Source organism: Schistocerca gregaria, chromosome 2 (genome assembly GCF_023897955.1).
Source record: "Schistocerca gregaria isolate iqSchGreg1 chromosome 2, iqSchGreg1.2, whole genome shotgun sequence".
NCBI classification, from domain to species: domain Eukaryota; kingdom Metazoa; phylum Arthropoda; class Insecta; order Orthoptera; family Acrididae; genus Schistocerca; species Schistocerca gregaria.
Window position 1 is genome coordinate 850,109,877 of NC_064921.1, and position 14,461 is coordinate 850,124,337.

At 44.5% G+C, this 14,461-nt stretch overlaps 1 protein-coding gene across 1 annotated transcript in view; it reads right to left on the reverse strand.

Moving 5' to 3' along the window:
- Window positions 1-13,983, reverse strand: part of LOC126335219 (protein rhomboid) — a 278,300-nt gene extending 264,317 nt beyond the window's left edge. The window contains exon 1 of the mRNA XM_049998248.1: window positions 13,545-13,983. The gene's annotated coding sequence lies outside the window, so the exon portion shown is untranslated. The remainder of the gene's footprint in view (window positions 1-13,544) is intronic.
- Window positions 13,984-14,461: the final 478 nt, after the last annotated feature.

Sequence of the window (14,461 nt, forward strand, 5' to 3'; positions counted from 1 at the left end):
ACCAACTATTTTTTCGGCTGACGACCTTGCACCTCTGACAAATTATAATGTGGATAAGTTTTACGGGGAGGGGGGGGGGGGGGTCTGGGGTCGAAAACGGGGAAGGAAAACGGTGGGAGGGGGGAATCTCTGCTCTCAGGTTTCGAGACTGATTCTGAAACTGTCGACCTAGAAAAAGCTTTCGACACCGTAAAATGGTACAATTTTTAAATTTCTCAGGAACTTATCGTATAGGTTACAGGAGAAAGGTGGGTAATACAAAATTTAGAAGGAACAGGAGGGAATAATAAAAATGAGAGATTATTGGACGTAACACGGTTTGGCAGTCTTTTCCTCCTATTGTTCAACGTGAACATCGAGTAAGGAGTAATACAAATAAAAGAAATTCTGGAGTGGGATGAAAATCCAGGGGAAAGATGTTAAACGATAAAATTCAACGATGACACTTCTATCCTTAGTGAAAGGAAGGAGGGTTTACAGTTAACTATCCAATGAGCACAGAATAAAGACAGAGACAAAACAGGAGAAGGACGAAAGTAAAGGAGTAGCAGAAATGAATTTAGAAACAAATGTAACATACAAGTTGGGGTCGCCGTAGTATAGTGCACACGTAATTCTGCTACGCTGGAAGCAATTTAACAACTTGCTAACGAAATTAAGCAGACTAGAACAGGAGAAATAGGGCAGTTCTCGCTAAAAGAAGTCATTTGTACATTAAAAAAAGGGGGTGGTGGTACCCTGACGGAAGAAATTTCTTAGAATATGCTGCTGGAAGTGAATTACGAACTACAAGGGAGAACTGGAGAGAAAGGAGTCTAAGAATTTGAGATATGTTTCAGAAGGATACGTAAGAAATTGTGAGGTTCCTAGCAGAATCAGCAAGGAAACGGATACAAAATAGAAAAAGCGATAGGATGCTAGGACAAATGGTTCAAATGGCTCTGAGCACTATGGGACTTAACTTCTGAGGTCATCAGTCCATTAGAACTTAGAACTACTTAAACCTAACTAACCTAAGGACATCACACAACACCCAGCCATCACGAGGCAAAGAAAATCCCTGACCCCGCCGGGAATCGAACCCGGGAACCCGGGCGTGGGAAGCGAGAACGCTACCGCACGAAATGCTAGGACACTATATAACAACTTCCAAGATATCAGAAAGAACTGTAGAAAGTAGAAACTGTAGTGGAAGGGAGGAAAAAACTGAGAACGCTGGACTGAATTACTAATCTGAGATGAGACTACTGGAACAGGAGAGAAAATCGTGACGGGCCGCATCCAACAAGTCTGAATGAATGAACATTCTTTGCTTTGCTCTCCACGCGCGTTTTGGATGTCATTCATTTTTGTGAGAGAAAGGATTTGGTATCATTTCATTCTGCCATTCTATGCTTTAGCAGTATCAACTACTGCTACTAGGAGCCGTCAGGCGCATTTTCTCTGGAGTTTGGGTAGATATTAGTAATTCCGTTTTTGCAATGCGTAGTTAAGTAGTCCCGAGCAAATACTGCCCACCACATGTTTCGAGCGACGTCCAGTGTTACGGGAAAGCGTCGGTTGTTTCCAGTTACAAACAAATAGATTATTAAAGCGGACTTTAGCGTGGGCATTCGGTAGAGCGGTCAAAAAACCAGGCTAGTACTATATTCGGTTTAACGGTATGCATTAACAGACACGGTAAAAGAAGAATGACACTACTACAACAGCGACTGAGTGGCGCTGCAGCATGGCGGAAGCACAGCGCGCGCCAGTATGGAACGTGAGACCGGGTAAGCCGGCAACAAAGACGAGACGAGAAAAGGTTGTACTGCCCCTACTGACACACGTTATCTCCGTAGCCCTACTGTCGTACTAGACTAATTTGGAGCCACTTTCGAATGGGCACGTGAAATTACGCCTTGAAAACTGTTTTATTTTTAACGGGAAACAGATGCTGTCTCTTGACACTGGATGTTGTATGATGGACGCGATGTGCAGTATTCGACAAAATTAACTCCATTTACACATCGCAAGAACGAAATTGCAAGTATAATCTTAAGTGCCAGACGACTCCTACGAGAGACAACCGTTAGTGTACAAGTTTACGTACAACGCTCATTCAGGCCCGCGCAGTCGCCTTTCCTGTCCGATTTGTGGCAATGAAAATTTCCCCCGGTCATGGCGGTTCGAAGCATCTCGATCAGAATGGAATTCTACGGCATGAGCGTTAGAAGTAGTTCAGTTTGATAAGCAGCGACACCCAGAGGTTAGTGAGGCAGTGGGATTCCGGTATTTCAGAGGCTGTTTGTTTTATAGGAAAAGGCTGGTGCGGTGTTTGCCTGTGGCTAGCTGGCTTCTGAGGCCTCTGACGGACAAGACGATCCCGCCAGCTTGTTTACCTGTGTGTGTGTGTGTGTGTGTGTGTGTGTGTGTGTGTGTGTGAGAGAGAGAGAGAGAGAGAGAGAGAGAGAGAGAGAGAGAGAGAGAGAGAGAGAGATCTGCTCTGGCTCTACGACCGCATTGCCCACTGTTTTTCTTCCTTTGATGCGGGCGTCCGATCTTATTTCGGCACGTATTCCTCAGCTCCTATGCGTGGTATACCGCCGCGGAAGATGCACCGATGACTGAGACACTTTGATACACGTGATCCATTCATGCGAGCGTTCTCTATCACGTGAGTCTGTATGTAGCATACCATATATATTAAATTGGAAATATTTTCCGTCTGAAATCTCAAAATGGCCAGTTTTGGGCAATACCGATCTTCAAATGATCAAGCACTCATCACGCGTTAGTAGTGCTGTTACAGCCACTGTTTTTTTCTAAAAAAAAGCTTGAGGGTACTCCGACATTGGTTATAATGCAGCTAATATTAATTTTAACTGAAGCATGGGATACCACCCGTCTGCTTTTAGTCATGATATCATGGTAGTGGGGCCGTACAGACACCTATTGGTAACTCAGCGTTTGACCGTACGCATATCCGTTTGGTAGAACCATGGCCCACTATTAGCGCGCGAGGGCACTACATGCTTGTCGAACTGGCTGCCAGCGATTCAGTTGTCGAGAACGGTTGCCGCAACTTCGAAATGCTTGAAACAGTCAATGACATCGCTTTTCCCACCAAAAATTGCACTGGTATCGTTCGTATTGCGATTACCAACACGAAAAAGTGAAATAAAACATTTACGTCCGGAAATAAATCTTTGGCGTCTCCCAATTTCTCAATATCGTAAAAAAGTTACTTAGCCGACGAAAAAGTTTAGGTACGCATCCCCCAGCGTTGACCCAGAAAAACAGCACTGGTTACAGCTACTGTGAAGTTGAAGGTAAGACGCAAACGAACGACAACCAACAGACGGAAGCTTCACTACCTCGGTTACACTGTGGTTCGTACCTTCCGTGTACTACAGGACGGCGGGATATCCAGGTTGGAGAAGAAGCGACGATGCTATGAAGGTACTACTGGACAAAGTCGGTGTTGCGAGGATGACGTCAACTCTTCTGTGGCTCCTGCGTAACGTGGTCACAATCTGGCAAACAGGCAGCAAAGACCGCAGCCACTGTGCACTTGGGATGTGCGTGAGGTAAGTGGACGGCACATTATCAGAGACAGCTGATGGTCGTAAATAAGCGGACGCCCGCGACAAAGGCGAACGTTGCTCGCGTCACAACTTTGCGCAAAGGACAACAACACGGTTCAGAACCAGTCCCGCTCGCGATAAATCATTTACAGTTACGGAACATACGGATGTGAGTCACTCTGCCACTCAAAATCCAGGAAGTTCTAATGAGCGAGCTGCACAAGCAATCACTGGGGTCATTACGCCACGAAATCGAGTTGTAAGTGCTCTAAGCATTCGCAAGAATTCACTGAATTTTGTATTGAAAACCCTAAAGTAAAACCCGCTGTTCGTGTATGTTCAGCCAGGCCATTCTGTACGTGTGCTGTCTGACGTATTCCCGCCTTAGTAATTCTTGAAAGGTTAACAGGTGTAGCGTCCGATCATTGAACCGCACAATATTTCTAGAAGACGTCTGGACACCCAGAATGAAAAATGCGCGAAGGAGCAGTTCACGTAGAAGGACTCAAATCAGTAAAGAAGCAAACAAAATACATTAGGTAATTACTTAACACAGAAACGGGATTTCAACTCAGCAAAGGGTGGAAACCAGCTCTGGCGGCACTGACGCATTGTCGACTACTAACAAACTAGTTCAGTGAGAAGCCTGGTACCAACACCTCGCACGCGTGGCACCTCAGCGGCCGTGATTTCTGCGGTGAGCATGTACAGTAGGTGGCCCGTTTCTCCGTCAGGCGGCTCTTGATGTCAAAATGTTTCTAGATGTCATAGACCCGACCGCTGGCGCCTATGCTTTTCTAGAGAACAGCCTCACAAATTGGCGAGACAAGAGCACGCCACTGTCGCACCTGAAGGGAAGGAGCAGCTGCCAAGCAGAAATATTTTGCAGTTTTGACAGTACCATTCGACACTACACTCGTGAACTTCTATAGCATTGCGAACATGGATGTACCTTTATGTGATTTTAGGCTTCGATAGGCATTTCACAGCAGCTCGATTCATAAATTATTACTCATGACTGAAACGTGATGGCCGCAGGATTTTGGAGAAATGTGGCTTATCGAAGTCTGCAGGAGGTACTGGGATTCGCAAAGACTGGTAGATGAATTTCAGGAGAAGCGACAAATTTCATCAAATTGTTCAAATAGCTCTATAAGTAGTATGGGACTTAACATCTGAGGTCATCAGTCCCTTAGACTTAGAACTACTTAAAACTAACATAAGGACATCACACACATCCATGCCCGAGGCAGGATTCGAACCTAGGACCGGAGCAGAAGCGGTTCCTGACTGAAGCTCCTAGAACCGCTAGGATACAGTGGCCGGCTATACAGAACTCAGGATGACTATTTTGGGTTTGACAAATGGCAGCTTGCTCTAAATTAAAAAAAAAAAAATAATGCAGCCGAGCGCAACGTTCAAATACGGTATTAATTAGTACTGTACTGCTTGATACCGTTACGTCGATTTAATATCTAGGTGTAATGTTTTACAGCGATATGAAATGGAATAATCCCGTTAAGTCAGTTCGGCTGTACGAATTGCGAAAGGGGGATTTCGGTTGATTGGGAAAAAATTGTATCGCCACTTTAAAGAAGAGCGTGTATGGAACACTAACCACTCCAGAGGATACTCTAGTATTTGGGATCCCCATCAAGGTGGCATTAAACGGAACATTGAAATAATTCAGAGGTTTAATGCTAGATTTGTTTCCAGTAGCTTCGATCAACGCAAAATTCCCCGAGAAATGCTCCGTGAACGCAAATGGGAATAACTGGAGGCAAGATGACGTTCTTTCCAGGTACACTGTAGACAAAATTGGAGAACCGACACTGCGACAGGCTGGTGAACGATTCTGTATCACCGTACATCCAGCGTAAGCACCGTGAAGACAAGTTGGGTTGGGTAAACGATACTCGAGGTTTCCCGATACACCACAGACCTAGATACAGTACCGAGCGTTGCTCCAACAATCACGTGACATTTGACTCACGTGAAGCGAGAAAAGCCAAAAGCACCCACGAGGACAAGCTATAGCTCTGATTGAAATTGACGGATTCGTGAAACACAGAGCGGAAATGGTAGTAGCTCCTACAGCCGTAAAAATTGCTGTTGTATTTGAGCTTATTTACAGTCAAAGTACTCATACAGTAAATACCTTAACAAGCATTTAGGGTGACTTATGTAAATCTAAAAGAGGTGTTAATATCGTCCTTTGAGAATATTACTGGACTCTGAACCCAATACGAAGTTTCATTTCATTATGAGCGAGTAAAATAACTCGCCAGATGAGTTGCAAAATGAGCATTTCGACACCTTTTCACATACTAGAACAAAGCGTAAACAAGTTCCCGATATTTAATCGGCTATAAAGCAAGACGGTAACATTCAGATGAAACTGGGAACGGAATGCCTAATAAACGGAATAAATCATATTAAACGCGAGAATAACAGTTCCGAGACCCGCTGTGTAGTACCGACAGACGCCACTAGATCACAGGACGAGTTCAGGCTCGATAATTAGATTGAATCGTGACAGCGACCCTTTTTGGCCGTGACATTTCTTGGAGGTAGTACTAACAGAAATCTCTAGATCAAGCAGCGAGATGTGGCGTGAACTCCTCCAGCAGTTCGAGTCGTTCTCACGCACGACACTAAAGACAAAATAAGAGGTATTAGGGCACGCGGAACTAGCAGTTGCACAAGGTACAAACCGCCATGCTTCCTATGGTGTCTTGCGGAGTACGTATGCAGATGTAAATTAAGAAATAAGATTTGTGTTATCTGGAGTGGAAGTATGTGATCGTATCGAAACTTCACTGTAAACATATAAAATACGTGTGGTTGGCTATATAGCTGGGCAGCTAGAGGAAAAAATAAACCTCAGTACGACCCTGCGATAGAGTTAAGTTTGCTAGATAAACACTCGCGTGCAGCCCCCAACCTCAGGGGATTGAGGGAATGCGCGCGCTGCCTGCCTTCAGCCGCGATTTATAACGCGCGAAGCAGGTACTGTAGGCACCAAGCGGCCCCCTTTTATTACCGGAATAGCGTGATGGTAGCTTGAGAGGGGGGGGATGAGATTGCAGCTGCCGACACAATGCCCTCCCTCCTTGCACAGTGTCTGGGCTGAGTCCGAACAAGCCGGCGGGCTTTTCGTGCAGCCGGTAGTACGGGCTTCGAGCTGACCAACTCGTGGGAAGTCGCCCCATTCGACTGCGTCATAAGCAGTGGCTGGCCTTCTAGTTGCACTCTGCCTGACACGGGTGTTGGTTTCTGTATGTCGCGACATTCCGCATTCCAAGTAGGGTTGCCACCTTTGTCTTTCAAAACTCCCGAATGTGTAAGAAGTCAATGAATAATATTTATCATTTAAAAATATGTTTGTTCACACTGCGTCCAGATTGTAGTGCTTTTGGATCAGCAACAATAAAATCATAAAATTCTTTACAGATAAATTTGAAATTAGTGCACACCTGTATTTCAGATTTGACATGGACTTCATTTCGCTGACTGCGAATTTTTGACCACAGATCGTTAACAACAGCGTTTGCGATGAGGATAGAAAAACCGAAAGTGGCGAAATCTTATTTCTTTTTCAATCGTCTTTAATGCTTTAAAAAAATCATCCACCTAGGTGTATCCTCTGTTTTACTCGCCACAAATTCACGAACTTCTCGCTCTTTACAATAATCATAATATTTATCCTCATTTACTAGCACGTTCAGAGAGGCACTCAGCCCCTGTAATTATTTCCACTGTCAAAATGTTCATATTTCTGTAAATAGAGTTGTTATCCCGTACCACTTATTCAAATGAGCCAAACACTACAAATATTTGTCTGCAGCTTCCTTTGAAGTATTTTGATCACTTAATCAACTTCCTCAGACACTGCATCGCTGTCTGTAGAATTCTTCATATTTTTTCTGGCAGTAATTTCTGTTTGCAATCCTGTCAGTTTAGTGCATGAAGGTTAATATAGGCGCTTTCCAGTTTTTAAATAGAGGTTTCAAAAATTTGCCTTATGTTGTGAACAAAATAGCAGCAGAGTAATTGAAGACGCTTCTCGTCTTTAAAGGCCTTCTGAATTATTGTTGCACCTTCATTTTCGCGTTCATCAAGAAAATATTCTCAAAACCAGCCACTTCAAAAGAAGTCAGTCTAAGCTGGAAGCGAAGCGTGCCATAGTGTAGGCAAATCGCGGAGAATAGATCTGTACTCTAAATGAGCGAAATCTAAGACGCTCTTCTCAGTTCGCCTCGCAAATGCGGAAAATTCGTAATAAACTGTCAGCATGAACGATTCCAAGTAAAACTGTAAAGCTTACAAAGATTTTTGTTACAATTACGGTATTAAAATGTGGCGTTCACAATTCCACTTAAACATTTGGATTTTCTGTTTTGCGCTTTCGAAAAACTTTGTGAATCCCACAGCCGACAAACGCGTCATCTGCTGACACCGAAGTTGCGTTCTGATAATCTTACTAGTTTCAGGAGCGCGTTGATGTTAGTATACCTTGTCCATCAGTATCCTCGCTTTCTGCCGCCAATCGCTCTCTATGCTGCGGCCTACCTAGTCCGCGGGGAATAAAATCTGTACATTTCGGTGTCACTGAGGTTTGTCCATCCGTGCGACACCACCTGCCGTTTGGTTCTCATCAGAACTACAATATTTGGGATGATGATCATCTCATTCATTTGACAAATATGCTGGCCCTCCATTGCCCGGTGATTTTGCATCAGGCCAAAGATCTCCATTAAGACTTTCCGCTCGAGAACGAGAACATAAAAGTCCACAGAGCCGAGCGCGAAAGGAAATGCACGCTATACTGATATACGAAAACACACAGCAGAGGCGGGGAAAACAACGTTTATGCCCGACACAATAGTTGCAGATTCTGACAGTCAACGCTCGCTGACTACAGGAATGGTGCAAGTCACGAAGACCGACAGGCAGGCAAATATTTATCCGCGCACACTAAACGGAGTAAAAAACGAAATAAATTTCCTCCAGGACGAGTTATTTTAAACACAGTTTTGTATGGTAACGAACTCATCATTGATTAAGTATCCCTGTGGCTATTTGTGTTGTTGACAAATGAGCAAACGTGTGTGCGGATCTAAGAGTGCACGAAATGGCCAAAACAATGATTACGTAAGGGGTGATTTTTAATTTTAAGAGTTGTGGGTAATCGTGAAAGTCTGCGAAATTACCTGCTCAATACAGCATAAATATATCGTAACATTTACTTTAATAACTTTTTAAAGTCTTGACCACACACTACTATTAGAAATAAAAGTGTGGTCAAGGCATGTGAAAAATTATTAAAGTGCGTCCAAATGGCGGCTTCGTGTCTCAGCAATTTCATGGTAATTGTCGCTAAGAAAACTTTAGCTGCCGCGATCGAACAGAATCAGAGTAAAAACAAAAGCTAGAATGTAATTTAATTTACTTATGCTACATCAAAGTACCAATACTGACGTCATACTACTTATTTCTGATGATGGCTGAAACACTCTCAGGAGGTTCAGCACTATGTGATCCCTTCTGAATACTGACTTGCAACCCGGACAGTGGTAACTCCTACAACAATGTAAGACCGTATGTACGGAGAAAGTCACTTGAGCACACAATGGCTTTATTTCGCAATTAGAACAAGCCAAGTGATGCGATGCTGTAGCCACTCTTGTACGGCTGTTTACATCGAACTATTCTTTTAAAAAATAAATTAAGGAAGGTTAGACAGTGGCAACTCAAAAACACCTCACTTACTGAGGGCGACGCAGTTACATATCTTACCTTTCAAACGTGTCGGAATGACGTGGCGTGAAAAGCAAATTGTGAAAATCTATCGCTCATTCGTTTTACTATTCCTGGGGCAAATGTATTGCTACGAACGAGATAGCCACAAAAATAATACTATAGGAGGGACCGGTTAGTTTAACATGTTCTGAGGCATCAAGGGATCACAAATTTAGCGTTGGAGGGCAGCGTGGAGGGTAAAAATCGTATAGTGAGACCAAGGATTCAGAAGGATGTAGGTTGCACTGGGTACTGGGAGATGAAGAAACTTGCACAGGATAGGGTAGCATGGAGAGCTGCATCAAAGCAGTCTCAGGACTGAAGACCACCACCACCACCACCACCACCACCACCACCACCACAACAACAACAACAACAACAACAACAACAACAGGATCTATGTTTACGCATTTTGTTTTTCGACATCATTACAGTTTGTCCATCTTACATGCCACAAACGCGGATGTTCCAAACTAACAATTATAACAAATTCTTGTGAGTACTGGCGTTTATCTTCCATGAAGGTAAAAAAAAAAAAAAAAAAAAAAAAAAAATAATTTGGCAGCAGGAAAGGCCGTCAGAACAATCTGAAAGGATGTCGGAAGTGATCTCTGTTAAAACTGCAGTTTTTCGGTCCACAAGTGACAACTTCCCTATGCAACCCAAGTCTATCATTTCTTCTCAGTTAATTACTCCGTGTTGGAAATTGACCGTCCTCATGCAATTCAAACAAAAGTCAGATAAGTAACTACCACCTCTCAACTGCACATATACACAGCCTACAGTGTAACGAGAATACTGCATTGAAAGTGAACGAAAATTATGTTCAAATCGCCACACATGGGATACGTATGTACACACAAATACGATCAATTCCCTCAAATGCTGTGAAGTAAAACTCCGCTGCCCAATATGATCAACGTGAGACAATCTCCCTTTTCCCTTCACTTTTTACGGGGCGACAGCCGCAGCCATATAAACGAAGCCGCGAAGTTCACCCCTCACGAAACGCAACTGTAAAAGTGGCAACGCACTAGTTACTCCCCTGGTGGCCCTAGGACACATCTCGTACCCCCTGCTAATGAATATTAATCCAGGAGGGATGCTGAATGCTCCGAGGGGGACGACCTCCTCTCACAATAGCACGTGGCGGTGGCGCGAAGGCGTCGCCTTTCCGTTCACGCACCGCGGGAGCGTGCAGAGAAAAGCCACTGACAGAACAGCGAAATAAAGCCTGCACAAAAACATCTGTATACACCAATTCTCTGGACACAATGCTGAACGGTTTTCCAATCACGCCGAAAGTTGCTGCCCTGAGTCACATGATTATGTCGTGGCGATACAGAACTGTTCGCTCATTTTCTGCGACCGCGACTAATTCTATCAAATATCTTTCGGGTAATTAGGTCAGGTATCATAAGATACTAATCTTGCACCTCGAGTCCTGAAAACGGAAGGATCTGCATTATTCTACATCACTTTACGCCTTGACTATAACGATACTAAATTAAATGGTACATCCGATGCTTAAATCAGAACCGTAATTACTGTCACGGAAAACATGACTCCAGGAAGTCTCTTCAAAGGTAATCTACATGACAGGGATAAACTGACGATTTGATCTCCTCATGCAGATTAGCATGATTTTTGAACAACTAGATTAAAGATGTTTTGTAAAATAAGCTAAGAGAAGCATACTCTGTATTGTAAACCACCTAGAAGCGTCTTACACATAATCGCCGTACTACGAGGAATTAGAGAGAGAGAGAGAGAGAGAGAGAGAGAGAGAGAGAGAGTGTGTGTGTGTGTGTGTGTGTGTGTGTGTGTGTTTTGGGGGGGGGGGGCAGTGGCAACAAGTGCTGGCCTAAACGGGCCGCATAACCAGATGAACCCTTATGCGGATTTTGTTAGGGTGCGGGCGTACCTAACACGCCGTAGTACGTTAGCGTAACTACCAAAGTGAAAAACCCAGAATAAGGACTTTTTTCCATGTTAGATACTGAAATTCATTCGCGAAAAATCAACTGTAATATATATAGTAAAGCAGCATACGAAAATTTGTGCCAGGCCGGGAATCGAACCGGGATTTCCCGCTTATCGCCAACGGGATCGAGTACCGGGCTAGCACAAATTTTCATACGGTGGTTCACGTAGCACAACCATACCGATTACAGGTATGGTAATGTTCGGGAATAAATGTCAATATTTGAAACATATATGCGGGTGCGTGGGTGACGAAAAATGACAACGGAAGAAATGTGCGAGTGTGGGTAAATGAACTGCTAATCTATGAGATGAAATATATACGTGTGTGACAACGAACTTGGGTCGGTAAATGAAGCGAGCTCCGATTAAGTGGTAAGGCGACGGCCCGCGCTGAGCGGAAAATCCGGGTTCGAGTCCTGATCCAGTACAAATTTTTGAAGTGGATTTTCGCGTCGAGATTTCAATATTTAAAACCGTAGTTCCTCTAAATATAAATTCATTTTACATATGGTCTTCACATATGTGATAGTTGCGCATGTACCTACTGTTTTACGAAAATCCGCCGTTTAGCAGATCTGTGAAACATGTCACGCTGTAAACATAGCAGCTACATTATGTCCACGGAGGCGAAGTTAACTTAATAGCTTAATAATAAAACGACTTCCATAAAAATAGAAAACACTACCCCGGAAAGTGACAATTTATGAAACAAACTAGAAGCACACCTTTTTAACAGCCCCGTCGCTTCCATTTTGAACTTAAGTAATCAACAACGTAATTAGTTGCTGCGCTAGAAACGTAATCAAGTTGCACCCAAGTTCTTCCTTCACGATCGATCTTAAACTCAGAGTGAAAGTCTTCCTTTACCAGAGGGCAGTTATCGTCTACTAGACGAGAGGGGTCAACGTGCGATCGAAAGTAACCTCTTGCCAATATGGCTTGTAAAAGCAGTACCGTTTCAAGAGCACGTGAACTAAGAGACAGTAATGTCCTTTCCAAGAAGAGTCAGCGCGTTCGTGCATGTTCTAATTCTGAACGTCCTCACCGTAAACCCGCTGCCGAGTGTTCGGGAAAACATAAGGCATCGGTATTCAGCTATACCTGTTAACTACAACGCTCATACCCGTATATATTTTTCAGACTCCAGCGCGGTCTCCTAAAAATTTATAACCGCATACAAACGGTGTAGAGATTTACGAAAAACAACAAACATTGGGTTCACACCTATCAGCTACTTTGGAAAAATTGGAAACTACGTGTGAATCCTATTACAGTCTCGCATCACTCAAATGGTGCCATTATCGGTTTCGTAGCACTACAAAACCTTAGGATGACATTATTAAAAAGGAAGAAACAAGTACTAAAATACTATATCCAAGTTCTATACACAAGTATATGTACTTTATTTCTTATACGTATGGTTGTGTGATATACTGCGTCTACTATAGTTTCTAACATTGTGTTACCTCTTCTCGTTCTTTTTAAACGGATCGTCTGATGATTACTTTGAATGAGTGGAATCCGATTACATCGTTTCCGGATCGAGATCTTATATACGTAATTAAACAAATTACAAAATGGCCACTATATCCATCTAAGGCAATATCACTGTAAATTTGTAAAACCAGTTACTCTTATGACAATAACTGTGCTTCATTTCAACAAGTGTACAATACCATCGCCAACAATGACATGGAAGCAACAGTGGCTCCTTTGTGGGAGACAATAGCAACAGAAGGTAATATTCGGCGGGTAATAAAAAACACACAGTATGTGTATATATGAAAAAGAGATTAAATAACTTGCATACAAAACGTAATCGCTTGCGCTCTCTCTCTCTCTCTCTCGCACACACACACACACACACACACACACACACACACACACACACATATTTTTCCTTTATAATCCGAGAGTCTTCTGGATTTCATTTTCAGACTGAATAATCCATGTGATGTGTAAGACACCAGTACAGTCACCAGGTGACAAAAAAGGAAAGACGAGGGGTATCTTTTCACAATACATTGCGACATTAACCTAATTGCTTGCAAGATGCTGCTGGACTGTGTAAGCTGTTTAGACAGAGTTGACGAGTCTTTGAGTGAAAATAACCATCTCACACTACATTACACAGAAACTAATGTTTTACAACAATAAACAGCCACTGGAGGCATTCTTGCTAGTACTTACCCACACATGGCGCCGGCGACGCGAGAAAATCCACAAGTATTGTAAACTAAGCAGCAGTTGCACGGCGGTAATCACACACGAGTTGTGCCAGAGAGGTCACCTGGCCGAATCGAAATCGACTGTCGTTCGATCGGTCGCGGCGCGCTGGACGCGGACCACGTGCCCCGCGGAGCGACGCCGAGTTTCCACGACGGTGACAGGAGAGGGCGCGACCGGCCGGCGTGGCCCCACTCGCTGAGAGACGACAACACGGGCCGACGCGCAGCGCACGACTGGCGCGGGCCGGCGCACGCCTCCGTGTGGCGGCGCGGCCGCTCCCCCCTCCACCGCGGCCGCCGGCTGCTGCCGCCTGGCGGCCGCGGGCACGCGCTACCGACGCCACTGCACGGCGTGCCACGGCCCTCGCACCTGCTGAGCGCACACGACCCCTTCTCCCACGCACGGGCCGGCGGCGACTCCCGCCGGCGTCGCTTACACTGCAGCGCGCTGACGGCGGTCCGGCAAACTGACCTCCAACCGTCTTCCCGCTTGCGGACCACGTCAACATCGATCAAAAAGAAAACCAACCATAAAGTCAACAGCGGGTCGAATAAAGAGACTAAATTAGTGTACCGCGTGGTCTCAGGTGTCAGGCTACGGTTCGCGCGGCTGCCTCCGTCGGGCTTCGAGTCCTCCCTCGGGCATGGGTGTGCGTGTTGTCCTTAGCTTAAGTTAGATTAAGTAGTGTGTAAGCCTAGGGACCGATGACCTCAGCAGTTTTGCTCCTACAGGAACTCCAAATTTCCAAAAAAGTTTCTACATTAATATTGCCAGATCAAATTTGCGCCGGCCGGGGTGGGCGAGCGGCTCTAGGCGCTACAGTCTGGAACCGCTACGGTAGCAGGTTCGAATCCTGCCGTGGGCATGGATGTGTGTGA